Below are 26242 nucleotides of genomic sequence, written 5' to 3'. Positions count from 1 at the left end.
TTCAGAATTTGATTAAAGAACGCCCTATTTCAGAATTTGATTGAAAAACACCTTATCTCAGAATTTGGTTGCAGAACGCCCTACCTCAAAACTCGGTTTAAAAACACCTTATCTGAGCTGAAAATATATTGAAAATGTGTTGGGATCGGGCGTTTTTGAATCGAATTCTGGGATAGGGCGTTTTTCAGAAAAATTCTTATAGGGAGTGTTTCAATAAAATTATGAAATAGTGCGTTCTTAATCATTTTATGAAGTAGGGCGTTCTTGAAAAGTTTTCTCAGATAGGGCGTTTTCGAACTGGCTGCCGAGATAGGTCGATCTTCCACTCAGGTGTCGATATGGAGTTTGTATTCATTTTGGCGACTCTAGCTCAAGCATTTTCATTTTTATTTTAACTTTTTCATGTTGCAACTGCTCCATTCTGATGTGATGCCTTCTTTTTTCCTCCAAACTTTGCGCTTTCAACCGATTTTGCTCTGCCAACAACTCGTTTTGTTTTTCAGCAGCACGACGAAGTCGTCGAATATCATCCCTATCCCCTTCATGCGATTTTGCAATTTTTTGGTGGCTTTTGCAAACGTCATCCAACGTGGTTGAAATTCTTTCCATGCAAGAGGCTTGTGTTGTCATGCATGTCTGGAGGCAGTCTTGTGTTTCGGAGGCTCGTGGCCTTTTTGCTGCTCTCGGGGTAGCCACGGCTTCCCTACTTGTTTGCGGACGCTCTTCCTCCGACTCACTGGCGATGCAGCTTTCTTCGGCTCCAAAACTTCTGGAATGATTAATGCCCTCCACAGCCGCGAAAATTCCGCAAGTTCTGGCAACACATTCTTCGTTGGGCGTTAATACATGTTTATTAAAAGGGCCACCTTCTGTTGCCCTCGATTCCAAATTGTTATAGGCAACCTTTTTACGGATGCATCATTCATTTTAATACTTGATTAAATATAACTTGCTTTTTTCCATCCATTAACGTCCTTCTGGGGAAGCCCTTCTGCATTTAGCAATGTGGTCAGTTCCTTCCACTTTTCTTCAACGGCAACTCTGTCGCCCTTCGAAAAATTCTTTGCCAGATCTGGATGAGATTCCATTAATTGAACTAAAATTAGCTCTTGCTTGGAGTTTTTGTGTTTTCCCCTAAAAGTTTTTAAATAATAACTTAAATTTACACATAAGTAGCTAATTTGAGTAAGGACTTACATTGTTAAAAATATTATTCCAAAAAAACGTTTATTAGACTTCCAAACCGCTATCATTTAAGTTGACGAATATAAAACGGGAAAATTTTAACGATTTCGATTTCCAGAACAGGGTGACAAAACGATTTGCTCATGTTCGAAAAAATGAAAACGGAACGATTTACAGGACATGTCAAACGATTTGAAAACGGAAAATACGAAAATATCACCCGAAACGATTTGCAGAACATGCCTGTATATTGCTGAATCGGCGTATTTGTTGTGACGATCGAGTGTGGATTGATGACACATGCAGAACACTCGTAATGGCTTGCACTGTGGCTTAACGTGTGGCGCCACATGGGGCACACTTAACGCTTGCTATTACAAACGCAAGATCGGGTGACGAGCGATGTGGGTCAGCGCATACTACATGAATACCCAAAGTAAATAAAGAATGAATGTAAATAAGGAGAAATAGCTTAGGGAGTAACCAAGCAATGTGCTTGGTTACCCATAGTAAATAAGATATTTTATAACTGAACTATTGTAATAGATTGTAAACATGTTGTAGTATATATAACAAGCGTTATACGCTTGAGCAAAGCAGCCGGAGGGCTTAGAATAATACTCAAACCATTAGAAAATTATAACCAAACATTGCATGTCGATCCTGCCGACCGTTCAGGGAACAAGTCTGATAGGTTTTGAAAGGACTTAGGTCCTGGTGACAAACATTACATTACAGAGGGGAAAAGAGTCTAACTAATGACATCGCACGGTTAAAACGAAATTAGCTGTCCAACAAAATGGAATGTTTTCATGCTTCTTTGGAAACTGTAAAGAATGCTGGGAAGAATATTTCTTTTTCCTAGAGGCATATTTCAAAGTATAAATATGAGCTTTGCTATCCTGACTCATACTCTTCCGATTCCTTTAAACTCTGCACCAGGAAATAGATTTCCCTTTCGCACACATGTTCGTCTGCATTACATAGCAACAAAACTGAGGAAAGATGAGTGGCACCCAAACAAAGAAGGAAATTGTTAATAACAACAACAACAATGCAGCCGCAGCAGTAGCATCCGCATCACAGCAGTTTGATACACCCACAAAATTAAAATATGTAAACTCAATAATTTTAATAATTTTAGTACTATCAAAGCTAAATGCGCATTATAAAAAATATATAAAAAAGCATAAGAGCGTAAACAATAATGTATAGCATGAATCAGTTTTACAATAAATATTGCATTAAATATTAATATACTAAGTGAAAAAAATAAATATGATAGAACTAAGGTCTAGGATCTTAAAAACATTACATAGATGAGTAAATTATTGAGCAGAATTTGTAGAGGGGTATATGGAGTTTAATAATTTAAATGAACTTTTAGCGAAACTAAAAAAGGCACCGGCGGTTAAGAATACTCGAAGATGCGCTAGTGATGATGTCGAAAGGTTAAAAGAAATATATGACGGGTTAACCAAAGAGATAGGAAAGTTTTTGGTAATCAAAGAAGAGACCTCTGGAAAAAAAATTTTATCATGGCAGAATTCAATTTGGTAGAAGCCTCAAAGATAATACCGCAGTTCCGCGGGGAACAAAAAGATTTAAATAACTTTTTAGGTTACAAAGAATTTTATAGCGAAACCTTAAGAGATGGTGCTCAAAGGCAAATGCTAGTAAAATTCATATTAATGGCCAAGCTATCTGAAAAAGTAAAAAACAAATTAATAGCAGGACACCGACTGACATACCAACCCTAAAGATAGTTTTACAAGCAGCATATAAGCCCAACAACACAACAACGAAATTACATGCAGATATTGCCAGGTCCTATCAGGGCACGCAATCAGCCGAAGCTTACGCGACACGCATGGGAGATCATTCTGAAGCTCAATGATCAAATAGGTCTATCAGCTTTTAAAAAGGCTTGTCTGAGCCTTCCAAGGCAGTGGTAGCAGCAGCTGGGCCAGTCAAGTTGGTAGAAGCAATACAGGTGGCCAAAGAAGTCAGTCCAGTAAGGTTCACGCAAGTTCTGTACGCAAACAGAAGCAGGAGTAATTTCAATAGGAATTTCAATAAGAATGAAAACACAATTTTTAATAAGACAGGCTCTGTAGACAATAGGGGCCAACACTCTAAAGCAGGAAATGACAATTTCAGAGGAGGAAGACGACCCGATCAGGGGAACGGGTACGTCCCCGGCCAGCGAAATCCGGGGTACACACCAAAAAGAAATTATTTCATATTACCCAAGTAGACAGCTGCACTAACTACATAAAACTAGGAATTGAAGGTAGCCCTAGAAACTTAAACTAGAAAACTAAACGTTACCTAACTACAAAAAAGGGAAAAATGAATTCAATTTAATCGAAACAAGCAAAAGCTAAGCAAACTATTGGTGGTGGTACTAATTACAAGTAATAAAAAACTACAAAAAAAATTAAAAATTTAAAAAAACTTAAAAATCAAAAAAAAAACGGTGGTAACGAAATTTCCCAATTAAATAATTAAATTTTCGAGTAAAACGAAAGAAACCCAATTTCATGGCATGGTGGCGGTGAGCCAAATACATATAATTTTAAAAACTAGAAAAATGTGTGAGTGCTGCACCACATACCAAGTGACGCCAAGCCGCCACTGTACCGTAACAACCGCTACATAACGGTGAGTGAAAAAACGCCACCTTGTCCCTAAGTCACTGAAGGGTAACAACCGCTACATAGCGGTAATGAAAACACGCCACCGTCGCTAAGCCACTAAACGGCACCAAATATACATACATGATGGTATGTGAAACCGCGCCATCAAGTGGCAGCAAAACCAGCATCGGCGTTAAAATACACCGAAACAACAACCAGTATACATATATGTAACAACTAGCAACGGAAGCAAGCAGTAACCAGCAGCATACAACAACAACGGCGGATAACCAGCAATTCATGGCGGAACGGTACAGCAGGCAGCAGAATTTAAGTATAAAATATATATATGTATTTAGAATATATAAATATTTTTTATAATTTTAATCACCTAAATTATCTTGTATAACTTTCAATATTTTTACTTCCATCTAATTTTCGATAAAATTTCAAGTTTTGTGCTACGTATTTGACTCCAATTTTTAATTTGTCTTCTCGGCAGAAAGAACCGTGACGTAAAGAACTACATTTTCCTGACAATAATTCCGAAGGTTCTATACCGAAAAACTACCACACCTATTTTATTCGCAAAAACCCTTACTTAAATGACCCACCTTAACAATTTTTATTTTTCTACAGCAAACGGCAGTGACAAAAATTTATAACAATTTAAATGTTTCTAAAATTTTTCAAAATTTTTTACATACACTTATGCATTTATATATCTATGTATATGTATATGTACATAAAACATTATTTGCCGTAAAGTGCCCACCACACATTTACAAAATTAAAAACAAAAACAATATTTTGCCTAATTAAAAAAAAAAAGTTTGAAAAAAACAAAACACCATCTTTTACATTGCATGTGGGACAGCACAAAGAAAGAACACATACCTTTCCTATTGCATGGCTATACCCCTTATTGCATGCCAAATTTTCAGCGGACTATAATATTTGACTATTTTCTCAGTAAGTAATACATATATTCTTTTTCAACATAAGGGTGCGGTGAGTGGTAGCTGGTGGTAACTATCGGTGCTTGAACGTTTTGAGGTTATCGGTTATGCCAGATTTTGAAATACAATTTACAGAATACCAATCTGATTTCGTTAAAATAACTAAGCGAATTTTGCAGAATCGACCACTGTCGACAAACGCGGTTAAACTCAAAGAATACAAAGATTCGCTTATAACTTGATATAATAAAGTTGTATTGCACGTAACCGATAACAGTTCAACACATAACCTCAAAGAAGTACAAGCAAAGTTATCACGTTGCAAGGAGCTACTAGTGAAGTGCTTTGTTAGGTTAAATTGTCAGATTCCAATTCCGAAGGATACATTAAGGTCTTATATGCCAAACGAATCAGAAGAATTCGCTGACGCTGAGTCAGAAGCATCGCTAGATTTTTGTATCAAAAGAAGCTCATCACTTCCAGATTTAAAGTACTCATTATTTGTAGATAACGCTCCACCAGCTGCTACCAGCTCACCTGATATTACCGATTTTTCAAAAAGGTTTTACAAAACGGCTACGATCGAACAGAAAAAGTCATTTATTAGTCTATGTTCATCAATAATTAGAGAAAATTATAGTAGGGATCCGTTAGCGCTCGATTCTTTTCTCGATAAAATAAGTTTGATAGAAGACCGAGCTGAAGAAAAACTAACCAGTACGTTGATGGCATTTTTAAAATCTAAATTAGAGGGAAAAGCTCGCGAAGCATTACCGACGCAAATACTATCAGTTAATGACATCAAAATTGCTCTACGTGGAAGGATTCAACCTGGCAATTCCAAAGGAATGACGCAACAAAAAGCTCATGAAATGGCCGTTCAGCAAACCGTAAATGTTTGTCGAATAAATGCCAAGTCGGATCTGGTCAAGTCAATACTTGCTTCAACAACATTTTCCGATTCCAAAGACGAAGTAGAAAAGGTGATAGTAGAAATGCAAACGTCCGTGATTTAAACGCTCACGCCCCTCAGGAGCGAACACTGGGGGAGCAGCAGCTAGACAACTAAACGATTTTTCCTTAACAAAAGGCATTTACTGCTTAAATGTAAATTATTCAGATTTTATTCAATTGCAAATTTCCAGGTCAAATAAATTATGCACATTTTTGGTCGATACGCAAGCTGACATTTCTTTAATTAAAATTTCAAGTTTTAACAAAAATTTTCCAATTGATACAAATGATATTATCCGCATCACGGGCGTGACTAATACTGTTTCCACTCTGGGTAAAATTACGACAAATTTGGCTTTTTCCGATTTTTTTTATAAAACATACGTTACATGTGGTTAATGACGAGTTTAACATCCCTGCAGACGGTATATTGGGTAAGGGCTTCTTGAAAGCCAATAAATGCGTTATCAGCCATGCAAGCAATCGCATTTCCGTCTGGGTAGGTAACAAAAAAGTCGCAATTCCGATTCTTCACGGAACTGAAAGCGATACCTGCGTAATTCTATCCAGATGCGAAGTTTTTCGACTCTTCAGTTTAGAAAGTTCGCCGGAACCACTTTTTGTGGAGTCACAAGAAATTGATAACGGTGTTTTCACGGAAAGGTGCATAATTAGTACAAGTAACCCAATAGTCAAAGTTATAAATACCACAAGTGACTTAAAATACGTAAATAATTGTAACATCCGGACTGAAAAACTGTCTAATTTCAATGCTCATTCCATTAATAAGACAAGAAACGATGACAGCCGGATAAAAGAACTGATTGAGATTTTGAAAAAACAAATTCCTAGTTACACTGAGAGCGAATTCCTCAACTTGTGCGTAGATTACGCAAATATATTTGCACTTCCGGACGACAAACTGACATTAAACAACAGCGTGAAGAAATAAACCGTCAAGTTAACAAGTTATTAGAAAATTAATTAATCGAGGAAAGTTACTCAAATTATAATAGCCCTTTAATTGTTGTTCCGAAAAAAGAAACTTATGGTCAAAAAGCGTACCGCATGTGCGTCGTTTTCCGTGCGGTTAATAAAAAACTGATTGCCGATAAGTTCCCTCTTGCAAGAATTTTCAATACATGCAGAGCTTTTAACTTAAAATATAACCCGAACAAATGCAATTTTCTCCGGCCAGAAGTTGAGTTGAGTTTATTTGGGACAGTGCGTGGGATAAAGCATTCGAATCTTTGAAATCAGCATTAATTTCACCAAAACTGCTACAATACCCCTTTAAAAAACAATTTATTATTACTATCGATGCCTCAAAAATTTGGTGCGGTGCTATACTGAGCCAAGAGCAACAAGGAAGTGATTTACCTATTTGTTTCGCTTCTAAAGCATTTAATAAAGCCGAACCGAAAAAGCCAATTATAGAATTGGAACTTTTAGCCATCTATTTTGCAATCAAACAATTTCGACCATGCGTTTACGGAACTCATTTTATTGTTAAATCGGACCACAGGACGTTATTTAATTTATTTAATATGAAGGATCCAGCCTCAAAACTAGCAAGGATACGGCTTGAATTAGCCGAATACAATTTCACCATCGGGGTATGGGTTAAGGGTAAAGCAAACGTAGGTGCAGACGCACTTTCACGCATTCATTTTTATGATATCAGGGAATCGACTTACAAACCAAAGATTATACACACATTTCAACTCAGACAGTAAACATTAAAAGCATAGCATGGCCTAAGGATGGTGTATTTTTAAAAAAATTTTCTATTACAAACTTTAAAACCAGCGGAAACAAAATTTTAAAATCTTTACAAATTATACTAACAGATAGAAACTATAACTGATGACGACAAAAAATTAAAACTAATGACAGTTTACCACGACGATCCGATTGCAGGAGGACACTGCGGAATGAAAAAACTATACGCGAAAATTCGAACAAAGTATTATTGGAAACGCATGACCCATGACATTGCGAAATTTGTCAAGAACTGCGATAAATGTCTTTTGAATAAAGTCAAACCTAGAGTAAAAGAAAATTTGATTTAAACGCCAAGCCCTATTAAACCATTTGATATATTAGTGATAGACACGATAGGACCCTTACCAGAATCCAAATATGGCAACAAGTTCGCTGTTATTTACTATGATTTGTGATCTAACAAAATATGTGGTAATAGTAGCTATACCAGACAAATCAGCTAAATCTATTGCTTTGAAACTTTTATATTAACTTATAGCATCATGAATTCAATTAAATCAATTAAATTAATGTTTGGCAAAAAAGCTAATTTACCACATGAATTACAAAAAAATCAAAATAGACCTAATCTATAACGTTGAAAATTATGCCAAGGAATTAAAATACCGTATGCAAAAATCGCATGCGTTAGCTAAAGAGTTGATCAACAAACCTAAAATTCAAAGAAAACAAACTTACGACACGCCTGCACGTCGCTTACTCGTAAACGAAAATGATATGGTTTTAGTTCAAAAGGAGCCCCGTGACAAACACAAAAGCATATACTAGACCCATACGTAGTGACACAAGTAGACGGTGTAAACGTGACTATATTTGACAAAGACAAAAACAAAGTATGAACCGTTCACAAAAACAGAATCCAAAAAGTTCGCTAAAAGTCAAAATTTTATTAACCTTAAAAATTTGCATTTCACTAAATTTCATATTCCTAAATAAAGCTAAATTTTAATGCTTAAATTATATAAAAGAATTATCAAAGCTTACGAATTCGATGCATGAACGAACATAAAATTCCTATTATTAAACATTTAAAAATACTTAATCTAAATTTAATGTATAAAACAAAAACTTAAATATCATGTTTTTATATAAAAATTAAAGTAGCCGCTTGGCTTAAAGAAAAATCCGTGTATAAATATTCACAAAACAACAAAAAAAGGCCTTGAATTTCGATATTATTTTATCATTCTTATTAAATCGCTTATAAAAACCTTAGGCTTAGTTACATCACCATACGATATAAGCGTTCATCGCTTAAAATAACATACATATATATGTATTTAATTATTTCATAAACTACTGTAAATAAACATATATATCTACCCTAAATTAGGCTTTTACTACTGCATTAATACTTGTTTAAATACGAAATATGCTTACTCTAAACCCTAGTATTACACGGCAATTAGGCAATTAATTATTAATAACCTAATTTACTAATAAGAACTACATAATTACTAGTGTTGGGAAGTATCGAGTAATTTTGAGGATCGAGTTCTTTGGTATCGATACTTTTAAGGATCGGATATTTTTCAGAGTAATGGGTACTTTCTTCAAATATACACATGTTGGTAACATTTCCATACTTAGGGCCGTTTTCTCATCTATCCTTTAGATTACCGGCCACTTTATCGTCTCGATATACGAGTTTTCGTTTTCTGTTCAGCGCATTAATTTCTCGAATCGATAAATTTTTGCTCACCCGATGCAACCTTTAAAAGTTTGTACCCAACTTTAAATTTTGGTTTAGTTTTAGTTCATGAGTCAGATATATTAGATATTTCAACCAAGATCTTGGTTTTTGCTAACAGTTTCTCGTGCTTTATATTTGCTTATGTTGTATTGCCAACCTTTAAAATTTTATGACGAATGTAGTGAAGTTTCACTCTCGCACTGCCGTAATTACGGGATAACAAATTTATATTTACCGGTACGATAAGAAAACGAAAACACTTTAAAGTGAGGAACAATTTAACTGCCCTGTTAGTAAAGGCAACTTTACTGCTTAAGGCCTGTATGCAGCTCTCAAGAAAAGCAAAAACTCTATATAAAATGACGTACAAGAAATGGCTAAGAAATTTTCTTGAGTCAAATTTCCTTAAGGCAGTTCTTAAGAAATTTACTACGCTTTCTACTACGGTTTTCTAAAGTTTTTTGTGAAAAAAGAGCACAAGGCAACCCAGGTTTGCAACAGAAATATATGCCCGTTCCATTATTTCTTGAGGAAAGAGTGAGGCAACAGGCTGTGAGGTATCAAAAATGTCAAAATTCCTTGGACACACAAGCGAAATAATGGCAATTTTTTCTTGACCGTTTTCTTGAGAGCTGCATACAGGGCTTTACATTAGAAAACGGCCCTTAGTGTAGAAATTTCACAAGCTAGTAGAATTTTATTTAAATTAATATATGAATCCCAAATTACGTCAAATGATTTGCTAACTGTACTGGGTACAAGTATTGTACTTGAAAATTATTAAACTGCAAATTGAGTACAATCATTTCTGAATACCGTTAAATGCAAATAAAACTCAGTACTTTTTAAGTCTATTTGACACTTAATACTGAGTACTTTGAATTGATCCTGAGTACATGTATCAATGCGATTATTGGAACAGGGTATTTTTTAGTACTGAGTACTTTCGAGTTCTTTTAAGTTCTGAGTACTTTCGAGTTTCTTTTTTGAGTACTGAATACTTACGAGTTCTTTTGTGAGTACTGAGTCCTTTGGAGTACTCAGTATCGATACTTTTAAAAATCGGGTGCTGTCGATCCTTTTGAGAATCGAGTTCTGAGTACTTTTGTATCGATACTGCCCAACACTAATAATTACATTTAATATTCAAATACATTTTTAGAATAACTAAATTGTTCTGAACGTACGAATGTAAAAAGGGAAGGAATATTTCTCAAGCAAATCCAAATTCGTTCCTTCAAAACAATTTAATTTTGATTATAAATTTTGGGCAAGAAGAATATGGCAAAACTGATATTTTTGCCGAATTCCTCTTTATCCAAAGGAGCATGATGTAATGCGATCAAACATACATTTTTGCAACCCTACAAATTACTACTAATCACCTTGTATGAATACGCATTTATTTAATCTAGTACAATTAAGAATTAAGAATTTACGATATTGAAGATGCAACCCTGTTGTATGTACGAAAGCAGCTAACCCTGGCATTCAGTAAGCGGTCTCTAGTCACTAATAGTGACTTTTGGTGGTGAACTTAGATTTTGAGACTATTTGGTATTCAGTACGCTGTCTCACGTCTCTAGTCTCGAAAATAATATGGTAGACAGACGGAGAAAATTAATTTGAATTAATAAGCATAAATGCAAATTAAAATTTTACCCTTACAGACGGCAATAATGCGAATAAACCAGCCGCAAGGTCGTGGGTTCGAGTCCCACGGCCAGTATACTTTTTTTATTTCTTTTTCATTCTTTTTTTTTATAAGTTCTATATTTTTTTTTACGTTACTTTCAGTTAGTTGTTGTTGAATTTTTAACAAAATGCATATGTAAAAATTAAAATTAACTAATAGTAAAATAAGAAATGTGATATAAAACAAAGCAAATGAAAATAAAATAAAGTAAAATTAAATATATAAATAAAATAAAAAATAAAAAATAAATAATAAAAACAAAAAATTTCCGCAATCGCTCCAACCGAGTATCGAACCTGGCAGCTACAGGCTTGTAGCTCGCAACTCTCACCACTCGGCTACCGCGTACGCGAAACTCGATTGCTTCGTTTGCTTACTTGTACAAAAGACAACAACTGGCCGTTTTTAGCAGTGTTGTCATCGAAAATTCAACGGATCCGAGTTAATTCCCAAAAATTTCGTGCATTTGTTCGGCTGCTTATGCTCATTTTAAAGAGAAAAATGCATGAGTTAAAGCAAATTAAGGCTGGTTATGCAAATAATCGAGCCCGTTTGTCTACCGTATAAGTCCCTAATTTGTCAGCTGGCTAAGAGCAGGTCACAAGGATAGAAGTATGGATTAAAAGCTTATTTCTCTCCATTTTATTAAAAGAAAACGAGAAAATGAAGCGAGGAAATTTGTTCAACAAGAATTTCATTAGGAAATAAACCAAATTGCTTTAATATCACACAAATGTATTGAAAAAAAAAATATTTTTTTGTTTTCAAAACATTAAAATCTAAAGATTTAAAAAAAAAATAAAACTAATAAAAAAAACAAAAAAATACTAAATAAAAAAAAAATCCTCTACGCCCGAGGAGGACTTGAACCCGGACCCTCTCGGCTGCCAGCCTAATGCTTTGACCACTCGGCCATTGCGACTCTTTGAGCTGCGCGGGCAAAAGGCATACATACCCGCTATCAGTTGATTGTCTGTGTTTGCTTTCACCACACATTTTTGGTGAACTTTTTGTGACTCTCTCCTTCTGAATACCCAAATCGCCTCAAGTCACAAAAATAGTCACTAATTGCTAATCTCAAATTTAGTGACTTGAGATGGGACTGAGTTACTGAATCCCAGGGTAACTTTAACCCTGGGATTCAGTAATTCACCCTGGCATTCACTAAGCGGTCTCTAGTCACTAAAAGTGACTTTTGGTGGTGAACTTGGATTTTGAGACTATTTGGTATTCAGTACGCTGTCTCACGTCCCTAGTCTCTAACATAAGTCACTAATTTGTCAGCTGGCTAAGAGCAGGTCACAAAAATAGAAGTATGGAGGAAAAGCTTATTTCTTTCCACTTTATTAAAAAAAAACGCGAAAATGAAGCGAGGAAATTTGTTCAACAAGAATTTCGTTAGGAAATAAACCAAAATGCTTTAATATCATACAAATGTAATGAAAAAAAAAATAAAACGAATAAAAAAATACTAAAAAAAAAATCCTCTACGCCCGAGGAGGACTTGAACCGGGACCCTCTCGGCTGCCGGCCTAATGCTTTGACCACTCGGCCATTGCGACTCTTTCAGCGGCGCGGGCAAAAGGCATACATAAACGCTATCAGTTGATTGTCTGTGTTTGCTTTCGCCACACATTTTTGGTGAACGTTTTGTGACTCTATCCTTCTGAATACCCAAATCGTCTCAAGTCACAAAAATAGTCACTAATTGCTAATCTCAAATTTAGTGACTTGAGATGAGACTGAATTACTGAATCCCAGGGTGGCACCCTGAAATTGTGCATATGGAAACTGTGCATACGAAATAATGCATATGAAAAAACCCGAAATAATGCATACGAAAAAAACCGAAATAATGCATATATGCACAGTTTCGGTTGAAAACCGAAATAATGCATATGAAAAAAACCGAAATAATGCATATATGCACAGTTTCGGTTGAAAACCGCAATAATGCATATTAGATAAACCGAAATTATGCATATGCACTCTTTCGTTTGAAAACCGAAATAATGCATATGAAAAAAACCGAAATAATGCATATATGCACAGTTTCGGTTGAAAACCGAAATAATGCATATGAAAAACCCGAAATAATGCATACATGCACACTTTCGTTTGAAAACCGAAATAACGCATATGAGAAAAACGAAGTAATGCATGCATGCACAGTTTCGGTTCAAAACAGAAATAATGCATATGACAAAAACCGAAGTAATGCATACATGCACAGTTTCGACTCAAAACCGAAGTATTGCATATGACAAAAACCGAAATAGTGCATACATGAAACCGAACTTCTTTCTGAGTAGGCGGCCTTCGGCCGCGCTTAGGGATTATAACCCTTACTAAGTAGAATTCTCCTTTCTGTGTTGCCGGAAAAGAAGAGCGGAAGTATTTTTGCGCAGAACTTCTCTCTGCGTAGGCGGCCTTCGGCCGCGCTTAGGGATTATAACCCTTACTAAGTAGAATTCTCCTTTCTGTGTTGCCGCAAAAGTGGACCGGAAGTATTTTTGCGCAGAACTTCTTTCTGCGTAGGCGACCTTCGGCCGCACTTAGGGATTATAACCCTTACTAAGTAGAATTCTCCTTTCTGTGTTGCCGGAAAAAGGGGCCGGAAGTATTTTTGCGCAGAACTTTTTTCTGCGAAGGCGGCCTTCGGCCGCGCTTAGGCATTATAACCCTTACTAAGTAGAATTCTGCTTTCTGTGTTGCCGGAAAAGAAGGGCGGAAGTATTTTTGCGCAGAACTTCTCTCTGCGTAGGCGGCCTTCGGCCGCGCTTAGGGATTATAACCATTACTAAGTAGAATTCTCCTTTCTGTGTTGCCGGAAAAGGGGGCCGGAAGTACTTTTGCGCAGAACTTCTTTCTGCGTGGGCGGCCTTCGGCCGCGCTTAGGGATTATAACCCTTACTAAGTAGAATTCTCCTTTCTGTATTGCCGGAAAAGGGGGCCGGAAGTACTTCTGCGCAGAACTTTTCTCTGCGTAGGCGGCTTTCAGCCGCGCTTAGGGATTAAAACCCTTACTAAGTAGAAGTAAATAATTCATATTAGAAAAAACGAAATTATCCATATGCACACTTTCGTTAGAAAACCGAGATAATGCATATAACAAAAACCGAAATAGTGCATGCATGCACAATTTCAGTTCAAAACCGAAATAATGCATATGGCAAAAACCGAAATAAAGCATACATGCACAGTTTCGGATGAAAACCGACATAATGCATATGTGAAAGACCAAGGTATGCATACATGCACAGTTTCGGTTGAAACCCGAAATAATGCATATAACAAAAACCGAAATAATGCATGCATGCACAGTTTCGGTTGAAAACCGAAATAATGCATATGAAAAACCCGAAGTAATGCATACATGCACAGTTTCGGTTGAAAACCGAAATAATGCATATGAGAAAATACCGAAATTATGCATATGCATACTTTCGTTTTAAAAGCGAAATAATGCTTATGAAAAAAAAACGAAGTAATGCATACATGCACAGTTTCGGTTTAAAACCGAAATAATGCATATGGTAAAAAACCGAAATAAAGCATACATGCACAGTTTCGGTTGAAACCGAAATAATGTCTAAATGCACAGTTTCCATATGCGCAATTTCGGTGCCCCTCCCAGGGTCAGTGTCATCTCAAGTCACTAAATTTGAGATTATCAATTAGTGACTATTTTTGTGACTTGAGACGATTTGGGTATTCAGAAGGAGAGAGTCACAAAAAGTTCACCACAAATGTGTGGTGAAAGCAAACACAGACAATCAACCGACAGTGTTTATGTATGTACAAGTTTATATGGAAGGAAACGCAACACCTTCGGCAAAAAAATTCGAAAACAAAAATTTTTAGCCACTTGAAACTGGCACTTTTTATACTAGAATTAAGTGGGCTACTGAATACTCGAAATCTTTCTAGAAAATCTAATTAAAAATCCCGAAATTTTAACGAACGTTTCTTGATTTTCTTTTAATATTGCACAAAGTCAAACTAAATTTTTCTCAAAAAAATAAATCTCAAATTAACTAACAAAAAAAATATTTGTGAAAACATTTCAAAATTTGGTGCGACTAAAATTTTTTAGACCACTGTAGGTATGTTAACGTTATATGTACATGTTTTATTCTTTATTTGTTAACAAACTATATAAAATTTTGGTTTGCTTTATGAATATGTATGTGAATTACATTGAAAAATTAAATAAACAGAAAATATATAATTTTTTTTTTGTAAATAAGGGAATTTTACGAAATTTCGGTCAAAAGCGGGGAATTTCATTGTGGAAATCGGGGAATTCTCAAAAATGAGTTGGCTACCCTGGTGGATGCGTACGTATGTATGTACATATCAATGCTTCATTTGAAACAAGCAAATGTAGTTGAATTGTTTTTGAACTACAGTATCATGACTTCGGCAACCCATCAAACGTGTCTTCGGCAAAAAATCAAAGGCGGCGTTATGACTTCTGCAACAAATCAATGATATGGCTTGCCTACGCTAACTGCGGAGCCTTGCCTTCGCCAACCGTTTAAATGAGCTCTCATTAGTGTCCGGACTTCGCTCCGATCGGAGTAGATTTCTCCGATTTATTTTTTAAATTTAAAATCTACTCCCTACTCCGCTTGACCTAAAATATGCTCCGATTTTTTTTACTTTTTTCCAGGGAAAGAAAATAAAAGTTACTTTTTTTCGATGTTATAAAAGTCCGGGGCAAAATATTGTCCTAGAATAAAGTTATCAATGTTCCTTTGATCCCAGGACTTCCTGGACAAGAATCCTGGATTCTTTTTATTTTTCTAACTTTTTGGGAAAAAGTCCAATAATGACTTAAAAATCCGGACTTTTATTTTTTTAGGTCCAGCAATCAAAGTTAAACTTGGCCAAAAATTTTGTATGTCCGAAATAAAAGTCCTTTCGTAATAATAAACAAACCTAACCTAACCTAATATATATATATATATATACCGAGGGTTGCCACCTTTTTATATGTTTTTTTTTATAATCTATATATTTAATAGGCGAAGCAATTTTTTCCAGGTCATCAGACATGCACCGTTGGTTCGATTTTTCAAAAAAGAGGTGTCAAATTAAAGGGCTTGGCCTGTAATGTGCAATATGGTTAGTTTTCTAAAAGGTTGCCATATATGAATTAATGCAGCCGCTGTGGTGTAGTGATAAGCAGTGCGCGCTTCCACTCCGCAGCACGTAGATAAAATATAGAAAAAAGATTTTTTCTTAACAGCGGTCGTCCCTCGGCAGGCAATGGCAAACCTCTGAGTGTATTTCCGCCATGAAAAAGAGCTTCTCATAAAAATACAATCACCGTTCGGAGTCGGCGTGAAACTGTAGGTCCCTCCGCTTTGTGTGACAACATCAAGGCGCACGCCACAAATCGGAGGAGAAGCTCGGCCAAACACTAACATATGTGTAAGCGCCAATCTATTATTATTATATATGAATTAATATATCTGACTCAACCAGGAAACCAAAGAAGCCGTGGCCTTGTGTTGCTAACGAATGCGTTAATTCGCCCTTCGTGTAATATTAGTTAACATTTAACAGTTAGTTGTTGTAGTACTTGGCACTTTTGTTTAAGTACTTTTTTGGTGACAAATCTTTCAGGTGCGATCGGAACCCGAACAGTTTGCTGTTATAGCCCGAACAATTGGTAAGGAAAAAAGTACTTAAGCTGTGATGAAATAGAAGAAAATCGAAATTCAAAGTTGAGAAAGTGATTTTCATTTATCAAATACTACTAAATATTAAAGTGGAAAAAGTGAAAACAAAGAAAAATCAGAAGAAGAATAATTTCATACATCAGCTCCAGTGTAAGTACATACGTAGGTTGGAAATTTTAATACTAATATACTAATATTAAAAAGAACAAAGAGATCAAAATATTTTGTCTTAAGTTTTACTAAAAAGCAAGTGTGCAGTGTATTTTTTAAGTTATAAAGTGGGTCAAAATACTGTATTTAAAACTGCGGCTAAAGTGTCGTACTTTTGTATATCGTAAACTTTTAACGGTTAAATATATGTAGTCAAAGTACCATAAAAGTAATGTTATGAAATTCCACAGTGTTAAAAAATAGTTGGTTGTGGTTTCAAATTCTCCAAAATTTGTTCAAGTTTTTATAGTTTACGATTTTCCCCATATACATACATATATTATTTATCAGGCTGACTTATTTCAGGAGAACATTAAACATATATGTAAAACTTGCAAATGAACCAATTGATTCCAACGATAAAAAAGTTAAAATCACTTTAGAAATGTGTCAAAGTGAGGTTGTGAATGCGTGCATTGACTTTATTACAATAGATTCACTGCCTTTGTCATTTTTCGATTCTGCGTCATTTAAGACTCTCACCAATCAAATATTTGTCACTACAGATGACAAAAATCACGTCTAAAAACATTATGCAGTTTGCTAATGAAAAACATAACAAGCTTAAACGTGCCTCAAAATCGATACTGCCACTCGAAGTGATCGCGGGGTTCTTTGCATAAACGTCCAAGTTTTCTTGAAAGGAAAAATTGAAATAATAACGCTTTCAATGGAAATTAAATAATTTGAATAATTCTTATTTCTGTAAGGGTAGCAACTATTTTCGAAAAACTAAAATGGAAATTAAATAATTTGAATAATTATTTTCTGTAAGGGTAGCAACTCTTTTTGAAAAACTAAAATCTCACGGCACATCTACAGCCCAAGACCTTTAATCTCACACCTCATTTTTCAAAATCGAACGAACAGTGCGGATCAAATGGCATTGATTATTAAATAATTTGAATTACATTTTTTAACAGGTGGCAACTATTTTCGTAAAAATAAAACCCTATTGCACATCTACAGGCCAAGCCCTTTAATTGGACACTTCCCTTTTGAAAATCGAACCTACGGTGCAGATCTGATGACCTGGACAAAAAATTGCTTTCGCGGATTAAATATATTAATATTAATATTTAAAAAAAAGAAGTATAAAGAGGTGGCAACATTCGGTTTATATATTTCTGTTAGAAAGCTATTTCAGTCCTCTTTCATTTGATACCAAATTTGTTTGATTTGGATAAGCGGTTTGTTTATTATTACGAAAGGACTTTTATTCCGGACTTAAAAAATATTTGGCCAAATTTAACTTTTATTGCTGGACTTAAAAAATAAAAGTCCGGGTTGACTGATTATTTTATTTCAAATAAAATAGAGTCCAAAGATAACTTTTTTCTAAGGACTTTTATTATACAAGTTATAAAAGTCCCGATCACTGCCATTCCATTCACATTAAGAATTTATTAAAAATAATATGGTAACTTATTAAATTTTTGCTCAATAACTGCTGTGGCCACCACCAAGGTTTTGTATAGCAAGGTGTAACAGAAGTTGTCTCTTTTACTCTTTAACATTCCTGCGAAGTCACTTTTTATTTCCCAAGCAGGACCAGAAAAATGTTTTGGAAAGGAGTATGTTTAGTTACTTGGAGAGTGTATGCTGACGTTAGCTATTTTACCGCATAGTAGTGCTGCTGCCGAAAGAAAATTTTTAGAGATGAATCTCATTAAAAATAAATACAGGAACAGGCTTAATGTAGAAACAGTTGAAAGTTAAAACCAAAGGTCAGAAATTTATACGCCGTCTGGTAATTTATAAAATTTTTTTAATTTATACATTTATTAATGAAAAGTTTGTTTTGAATACTATTTAGAGATTAAGCTGATTTACAAGCACTCCGTGCAAATGTTTTACAATTACAATGTAAACACAATGTGATGAATTGTAAAACTACCAGTAATATACATATGTATCTATATAAGCTAACTTCTCAATGTGTAATCATTCCGAAATCAAAGCGAGACAGTCTAGTACCGTTTTTGTCAATGTATTGTGTACTTGAGTGCCGTTTTTGTATATGTGTTGTGTACATGTCTATTTATAAACGTATGTGTTCCTTTTCTTTCGTACGTGTTTATTGATATATCTGTACTGTAGTGTTTTCGGACGGTACTAGCTCTTACTGCCAATATAGGAGTATTACATATATGATATGTATACACTTACAAATATACATATATGTATACATATCGTCGTTTCAAGTACAAAACCGCCTATTGTCATTCTGCAAAACCGCTTAACTGACATTTGCTGCCAAAAATTGGATTTGCTCACACAAGCTCTTGGCTCAATTCTTATCCATTTGTCCTGAAATATACTAGCCAGAAATGCGATTGCTTTATAAAATAGGGAACCATTAGTGTTTTTACTCTCTAGAAAACAATTTATATAACCTCACATACGCGGTTTTGCATTGTTTTGATACGCGGTTTTCCATTTTGTTGATACGCGGTTTTGTTCTTTAAACGACGATATGCAAAATAATAGAAAATAGAAAAAACTTTTATGAATTGAAAATGTACCAAAAGATGTAACAATTTTTCCTTGCAGTATTTAATAAAAAACATGTTAATCTGCTCCGAAAATTTCGTTTTTGATGCGATTTTTCGAGCCATTTACTCCCGAATCGAATTTCAATAGTCCGAACGCTGGCTCTCATGCTTTCGGCAACCGTTCAAATGAGCTCGAATGCTTTCGGCAGCCGTTCAAATACGGTGGTTGCTGGTTTCGTGCACGTTCATTCGGTTTGCCGAAGTCAATATCAGTATGAGCTTTTAAAGTATCTTCACTTGTGGTGGCCGTCTTTGCAAGCACTGCACGCGTTGCGCTGTTGTTCATTCATCCCCCGTTTTTAATGTTAGTAGGCTTAAAGTCACAAAAACAGCATTGTTTGCCAATCTCTGCTTTCCACCCAGGGTGAAAACTCATCGTGTAAATTGGCTCCATGAGGCAAATTGACTAAGGGCCGGTTGTTCAATATCTGGTTATCACTACCTCCCAGTTAAACATTATTATCGACGATTTCGACTTCATGCATATAAAGTGCGTACTTTTATGTAGATAATTATTTTGGCGACGACCGGGCTACGCGACGACTGTGGTTGTGGCCAGATTAGATCTATTCAAACCCCTTTTTATTTTAGTGTGGAAGAATCGGCAAAGAAAATGAGGCAGATTTTCCAATTTATCACCCCTATGCTGTAACCCGAATGTTCGTAGCTACGAATTCGTAGCTCCGTTCCGAAAATTGATATGCTGTAATCCGATCGTAACTATCAGCGGCGCTGCTAGCTAAAAACGTGAAATTCGAAGTTCTTAATCAGCTGCTTTGACATAAACAAATCAAAATAAATATAATCGCAAGTGAATAGTGCAATTAAAAAAACTAGTTTAATCATTATTTAAAAAGAGTTTTCCTTAATTAAGTAGAATACAAAGGATTCAGTGGCCGGTGCACTTTTGTCCCAGGAGGTAGAACACCTAACAGTTGCTAATATACAAAGGAGATTGTTCTGTTAGCTTAAATGATAAAATGTAAGCTCCCTACTTTTAAGGGCCTCCATTTCACTAGATATTGACCTTCTTTAATTCTTGGAACGCTTTCCCAAAATTCCAGCACATCCTCTTAGCTCCTTTTACAAAGCCTCGACCAATGTCTGGCCTTTCGTTCATGCATTCCACCAGTTTTGCGTATTGCGAGCGATTTGTTGTGATCTTCGTTCTGATATTTTTGTAAACATTTAATAATACATTTTTTTTCTATTCACACTTCAACTTACGTACCTACTTTTGTGTTTACACTCTTTACTTTATTGATATTTTAATACAATTTGTTTCGCTCCGACACGAGTTGCTATTCGTACAAAATTTCCGACAAATACATAAAAATGACAGCTACGTCGGGTTCAGGCATACCAACATTACGAATTTCGAAGATGGCGACAACGCGGATTACAGCATACCAATTTTACGACTCGTAGCAAAATCAAATCTACGACGGATTACAGCATAGGGATGTATATTTTTATTGGGTATACATTTCGCACACCGTCTTCAAAAGAGGCACAACTCGAAAATTAGATCGGGAAATATAAGTGCTAGTGGATCGTACAGATATAGTATAAGTATAACATTCGTTTTCTACTTAGAAAATATAATCATAAAAAAAAAATATTTTTTTATTAATTTGAGAAAAATCCTACAGATTCATTTATGCAAAAAATCCACCAAATTATTTTTCCATTGCAAAATACTTTAGCAAATATAAATATGCGGATTTTTGAAATATTAAAAAGTTAAGGTACAGATATATTGAAAGCAGAATTCATGATATACCTTTTTAGAAATTTATTGATTAATTTTTATATTTCGTATTAGAATTGAGTTGAAATTTTAGATTTATGTGAAAATTGTAAACAAATGTTCTGTCCAAAAATGTGGTAGATTTTAAGCCTTGTGTGGTAGATGTGGTAGACACCCAAATTTTAAAAAATATGTGGTAGATCTACCGCATATGTGGTAAAGGTTTGCACACTGGATCTATTTCTATTTTTCCAACGACAGATAAGGTTCTTCCTCTTCTTTTATGTCAAACTCATACAAGTTCATGATGTCGCTGCCGCGTTCAAAAACATCATGTCGCCATCGACAAAGCATTTAGATAATGAAGATAACAAATTGGCAGCTGTGGCCCGTAGCTCGTCGTTTTCAATGTGTTCAGAACTTAACATGTGTGCGATAAAGCAGTAGTTGTATTTAACCGGAGCTTCTACTTCCGATTTGTGTTAACCAGACATTGAGCAACCGGCCCTAAATAGCTTAGCTATTCTGTGCATTGAGTCCGATTGGGCCTGAGCACACTAGCCTGCACAGTCGGACTGAGCAGTCCACCACTTGAACGCACACTGGACTGGGCAGTCGGCCGAAAACAGGTTTCAGTTTTGTATACATGAAGTACGCATAATTGTGTTAGTGCATGTGGCACATGCAAACAAAACGAAATAGAAAACATGTTGTCTATGTGTGCGTGTCAGTCCACCGTCAATCCGCGATTTTCGCGGACTGAAATGAGCGAGGTAAACTCGAACTCTCATTCCCCTCTTATCCACACAAAACCGGTTTTTGGCGGACTGAGCAGTCCAGTGTGCGGAGGCCCATTTACTCCAACGCTTGGAATGTGAAGATTTGTTTCCATTCAAAAATATGTATTAGAACTCACAAGTGTAATCAATTTTTAGTTGCATTATCATATGTATAAGAATATGTAAATATGGTTATTATCTTATAATTAAACATTGAATGAATTTAACCACATATTTTGCATTTCAGTTGTGAATTGTATACGCAAAGATTTTCTTATATTTCATGTACGTTAAAGAATAAAAGGGTGGCCTGTTTCACAGGGCACAGGGCGGCATTTTAAGTAAATCCAGCCCTGTTTATATGGAAGAAAATGCTTAGCACCGTCGGCAAAAAAAAAACTAAAAAATCTAATTTATAGATACAGAAAATTAGTTGTCGAAATGTAGTGATAGTTATGCAGCTATAAAAATTTTACGGGATTATCGAAATTTGTCGAGTTAATGAAATTTATCAAGCTATCGAAATTTATTGCATTATCATTATTTATAGAGTTAATGAAATTTATCGAGTTCTTTGAACTTATCGAGTTGTCGATATTTATTTAAGTACTAAAATTTTAAGATTTATCGAATCGAAGTTTTTGGAATTTTCAAAGTATATCGAGTTATTGAAATTTTTAAAATTAATACGTTTATTGAATTATTACTGCTTATCTTATTTTAAATGTGTTACCAGAGTGTAACGAGTTATCGAGATTTCTCTACAGCTTTCGAAAATATGAGGCATCAAAATTTACGGAATTATCGAAATTTATAGAGGTATCCTAAATTTATCGAGTTATCGATTTGGTAGAGATATATAGACTTTTGAGTTATTGAAATTTATCGAGCACTTAAGGGCACAGTTATCGTAAATTATCGAAATTGGTCGAGTTGTCGAGTTTTGTTTAGGTACCGGATTTTAGTGTTATTGAAATCCGTTGAATTATCGGCATGTACCAAATTATCGACAAACTGGTATGTATCGGGCCAATCAAAGTACTGCCAAAGTCCTCCAAAGATATAGAAAATTGTAGTCACGATTTAGTTTCAAAGCAAGAGATTTTCGATAGGTAATTTTGTACGTTACGTTGTATAATAATAATAATAATTATTATTATTATAACTATAATTATAACTAAATAAAAAAAAATATAAAGAATCCTCTGCGCCCGAGGAGTACTCGAATCCGGATCCTCTCGACCGGCAGCCTAATGCTTTGACCACTTGGCCATTACGACTCTTCGGGCGGCGCCGCAAAAGGCATACATAAACGCTATCAGTTGACTGTCTGTGTTTGTTTTCACCACACATTTTCTCTCCTACTGAATAGCCAAATCATCTCAAGTCGCAAAAATAGTCACTAATTGCTAATCTCAAATTTAGTGACTTGAAATGACACTGAATTACTGAATCCCAGGGTAATATAAAAATAGGTTTCTTGTAGTCCCTGAACAAATAGATGCCCTACTGATTGAAATACGGCCTTGAATTTATATCTGTGCATGTATATACTCAAAATTGATATTTATAATTGAGTTTAACCCTTTTATAACTTTTTAAATTAGAAAATAGCATAAAAACCTACCCGGGTGCCCGGCAGAATTGGATGTCCTTTTTATGGAAGGAACCGATGTGGCTGAGTGGTTCAAGGTGCGCCATACCACCCCGTGAGGCCTGGGACAAATCCCTAATCCCTACTTGTAAATTTTAAAATATTTTTTCTAACAGCCCTCGGCAGAGAACGGCACACCTCCGAGTGTATTTCTGTCATGAAAAAGCTTCTCATAAAATCCATTTGCCGATCGGAGGCGGAGTAAAACTGTAGGTCCCCCCATTTGTGTAACAACATCAAGACATACACCACAAATTGGAGGAGAAACTCAGCCAAACACTTAGCGTGTAAGCGCCAAACTATTAATAATAATAATAATAATAGATTGGCGCTTACACATATGTTAGTGTTTGGCCGAGCTTCTCCTCCGACTTGTGGCGTGCGCCTTGATGTTGTCACACAAATCGGAGGGACCTACAGTTTTACGCCGACTCCGAACGGCGATTGTATTTTTAGGAGAAGCTGTTTTTCATGGCAGAAATACACTCGGAGATTTGCTATTGCCTGCCGAGGGACGACCGCTGTTAAGAAAAAAAGACCTTTTTCTATATTTTTTGCGATGTTGCTTTGGCCAGGGCTTGAACCCAGGTGTTGATGAGTGAAAGCGCGCACTACTTACCACTACACCACAGCGGCCGACAATACACCACAGCGCCAAACTATTACCATTATTATAAAAGTTTTAGAAAGATTAGTGAAATTACTACATTTTTACAGGGAAAAAGTTGAGAATCAGAAAAGTTTGTGCCCTGAGACAAACCGTAATTTGCTTGTTGTGCCGTATTGACACTTAAAAACCCTCCAAATTACTACCAAATCCTCAACCTGGCAACTCATTTCGCTGATAACGCTACTGTAGTTAGGTTGCAATCGCTATTCATCATAAAAGCAAACATAAACCGATTGTAAAATACACAACAACATGCTTACCAACAATAAATATAAGATGCACGTTACGACAAGTGACAGTCCTCCACATTTCTTCATTGCCAGTGAAATAATAAAAGCCCCAAATAGCGCTAGCAAATTATCTGATATTGGTCCGAGTTTTTGAAAACACCTAGAAAAAATTTGTATGTAAAATCAAAATCAACTGGGTACTTGCATATTACCAGTTAAATATTCTCGAGAGTCCGCTTGCACTAACAATTATTAAAATCCAAATGAAAGAAACAATAAGTATTGATAATACTATAGCCATGCTGTGAATAATAACAACCAAATAAAGTGATAATTCGCGAACTGCGCCATTGCTTTCATTCGGTGTCAAGAATTTGCCCAATAAACGACAACCTAAAATTTAAGAGGAAAATTTTAATTATTTCTATATGTATGCATATGTAGCTAAATATGTAAGTTTAATGAGTTGCGAGGATAGAGAAATTAAAGACTCGTATCAATATGAGATTGGTGTAGTGAGAAAATAACCACATTTGTACATATGTATAATATGTTAAAAATAACAGGCATACGACATTTTGACCAGTTTTGGCTATTTTTCTTTTGAAGGTGTGCCTTTCTCTGCCGAGGGTTGTTACTTTTTATAAAAACACACCTCATTACACCGTGCGACAAAAAAAAAATCACAGCACACGAAGCAATCAATAAACTCACTCATTTTTAGTTTTTCTCTCTGACGTCAGGATTTTTTTAAAGAACTTTATAATTCCAGAGATATGATAAATTCCAAAAATCATTTTAAAAATTCAATGCAATGCAGAATAACAGTATGGATACCAAATGAAATAGAAAATTCTGTAGAATTCAAAAAAAACTAAAGGTTCACAATGACGAATAGGTATTGAGACTGCCCTTTTAATCAAATTTATTTTTTAAACTTTGTTAAAAGAAATTTCGTTTAAGAATTTAACCTTTGTAAACTTAGTTTATTGTCAAGAAAAACATTTTTTTATTAAAATTTCGGAACAAATGCACAATACCTACAAATCTCGAATTAAAAAAAAAAAATAGGATCGATAGAGATCATTGAGGTAAACATAGCGGTATATATATATTTTTTGGGAAACAACAACTACAACAATTACACTATGCGACAGTCAAAATCGGGATGGGATGAAACCAACGGGAAATGTTATATCGGTCAAAAACAAGTTATACGTGGCCCGGCGTTTCATAAAAAATCCAAAACGGAAAAAAGTGTCACGTAAAGTCACATAACATTGTTTGAAAAATATTTTCCCACCAATCAGCAAAAACATAAAACAAAAACAATAAACATAAAATAAATATTCTTGTCAAAATGAGATGCCTTCACTTAATTGTGAATAAAAGCGAAACGCGTCCATCGATTTTTATGATCTATGTCTCATTTTGCTTAAAGGTTATGTGACTTTGCGTGAAAGTAATACGACTTGCCTTTTTTTCCGTTTTGGATTTTTTATGAATTTAAAAAATAAAAAAAATTAATATTTTAGGCAAAAAATATTTTTTTTCTTCATACATTTATATTTACCGGCAAAACTGTTGATTATATAGAAAAACGTTATATGAACAGATTAAAGGAATTGTAATTTTTAATTTTTTTAAATTTGTTCGAGCAAAATCGGACTAGTGGTTCTCGAGTTATGTCAAAAAAAAAGACCACCAAAGGTGACAATTTCCCCTATATGATAGTTACTAACTTCAAATCGATATATCTCGATTCCTAGACGTGTCCCGGCGTTTCGCTGGGT

At 35.1% G+C, this 26242-nt stretch overlaps 1 long non-coding RNA gene across 1 annotated transcript; it reads right to left on the bottom strand.

Annotated features, from left to right (window-relative positions):
- On the bottom strand, positions 1-24843 carry LOC118752377. The gene is made up of 4 exons (XR_004994672.1): positions 24662-24843; positions 24480-24609; positions 1198-1604; positions 1-1134 (listed from the first exon to the last, which is right to left on the bottom strand). It is a non-coding gene; the product is annotated as an uncharacterized LOC118752377 (long non-coding RNA).
- Between the last annotated feature and the right edge of the window lie 1399 nt (positions 24844-26242).

This window comes from Rhagoletis pomonella, unplaced genomic scaffold (assembly GCF_013731165.1).
Source record: "Rhagoletis pomonella isolate Grant_MI unplaced genomic scaffold, Rhpom_1.0 Rhpom_scaffold_01439, whole genome shotgun sequence".
Taxonomy (NCBI): Eukaryota; Metazoa; Arthropoda; class Insecta; order Diptera; family Tephritidae; genus Rhagoletis; species Rhagoletis pomonella.
Note: the sequence above shows the minus strand (reverse complement) of the source record. Positions and strands in the feature narration are given on the sequence as shown.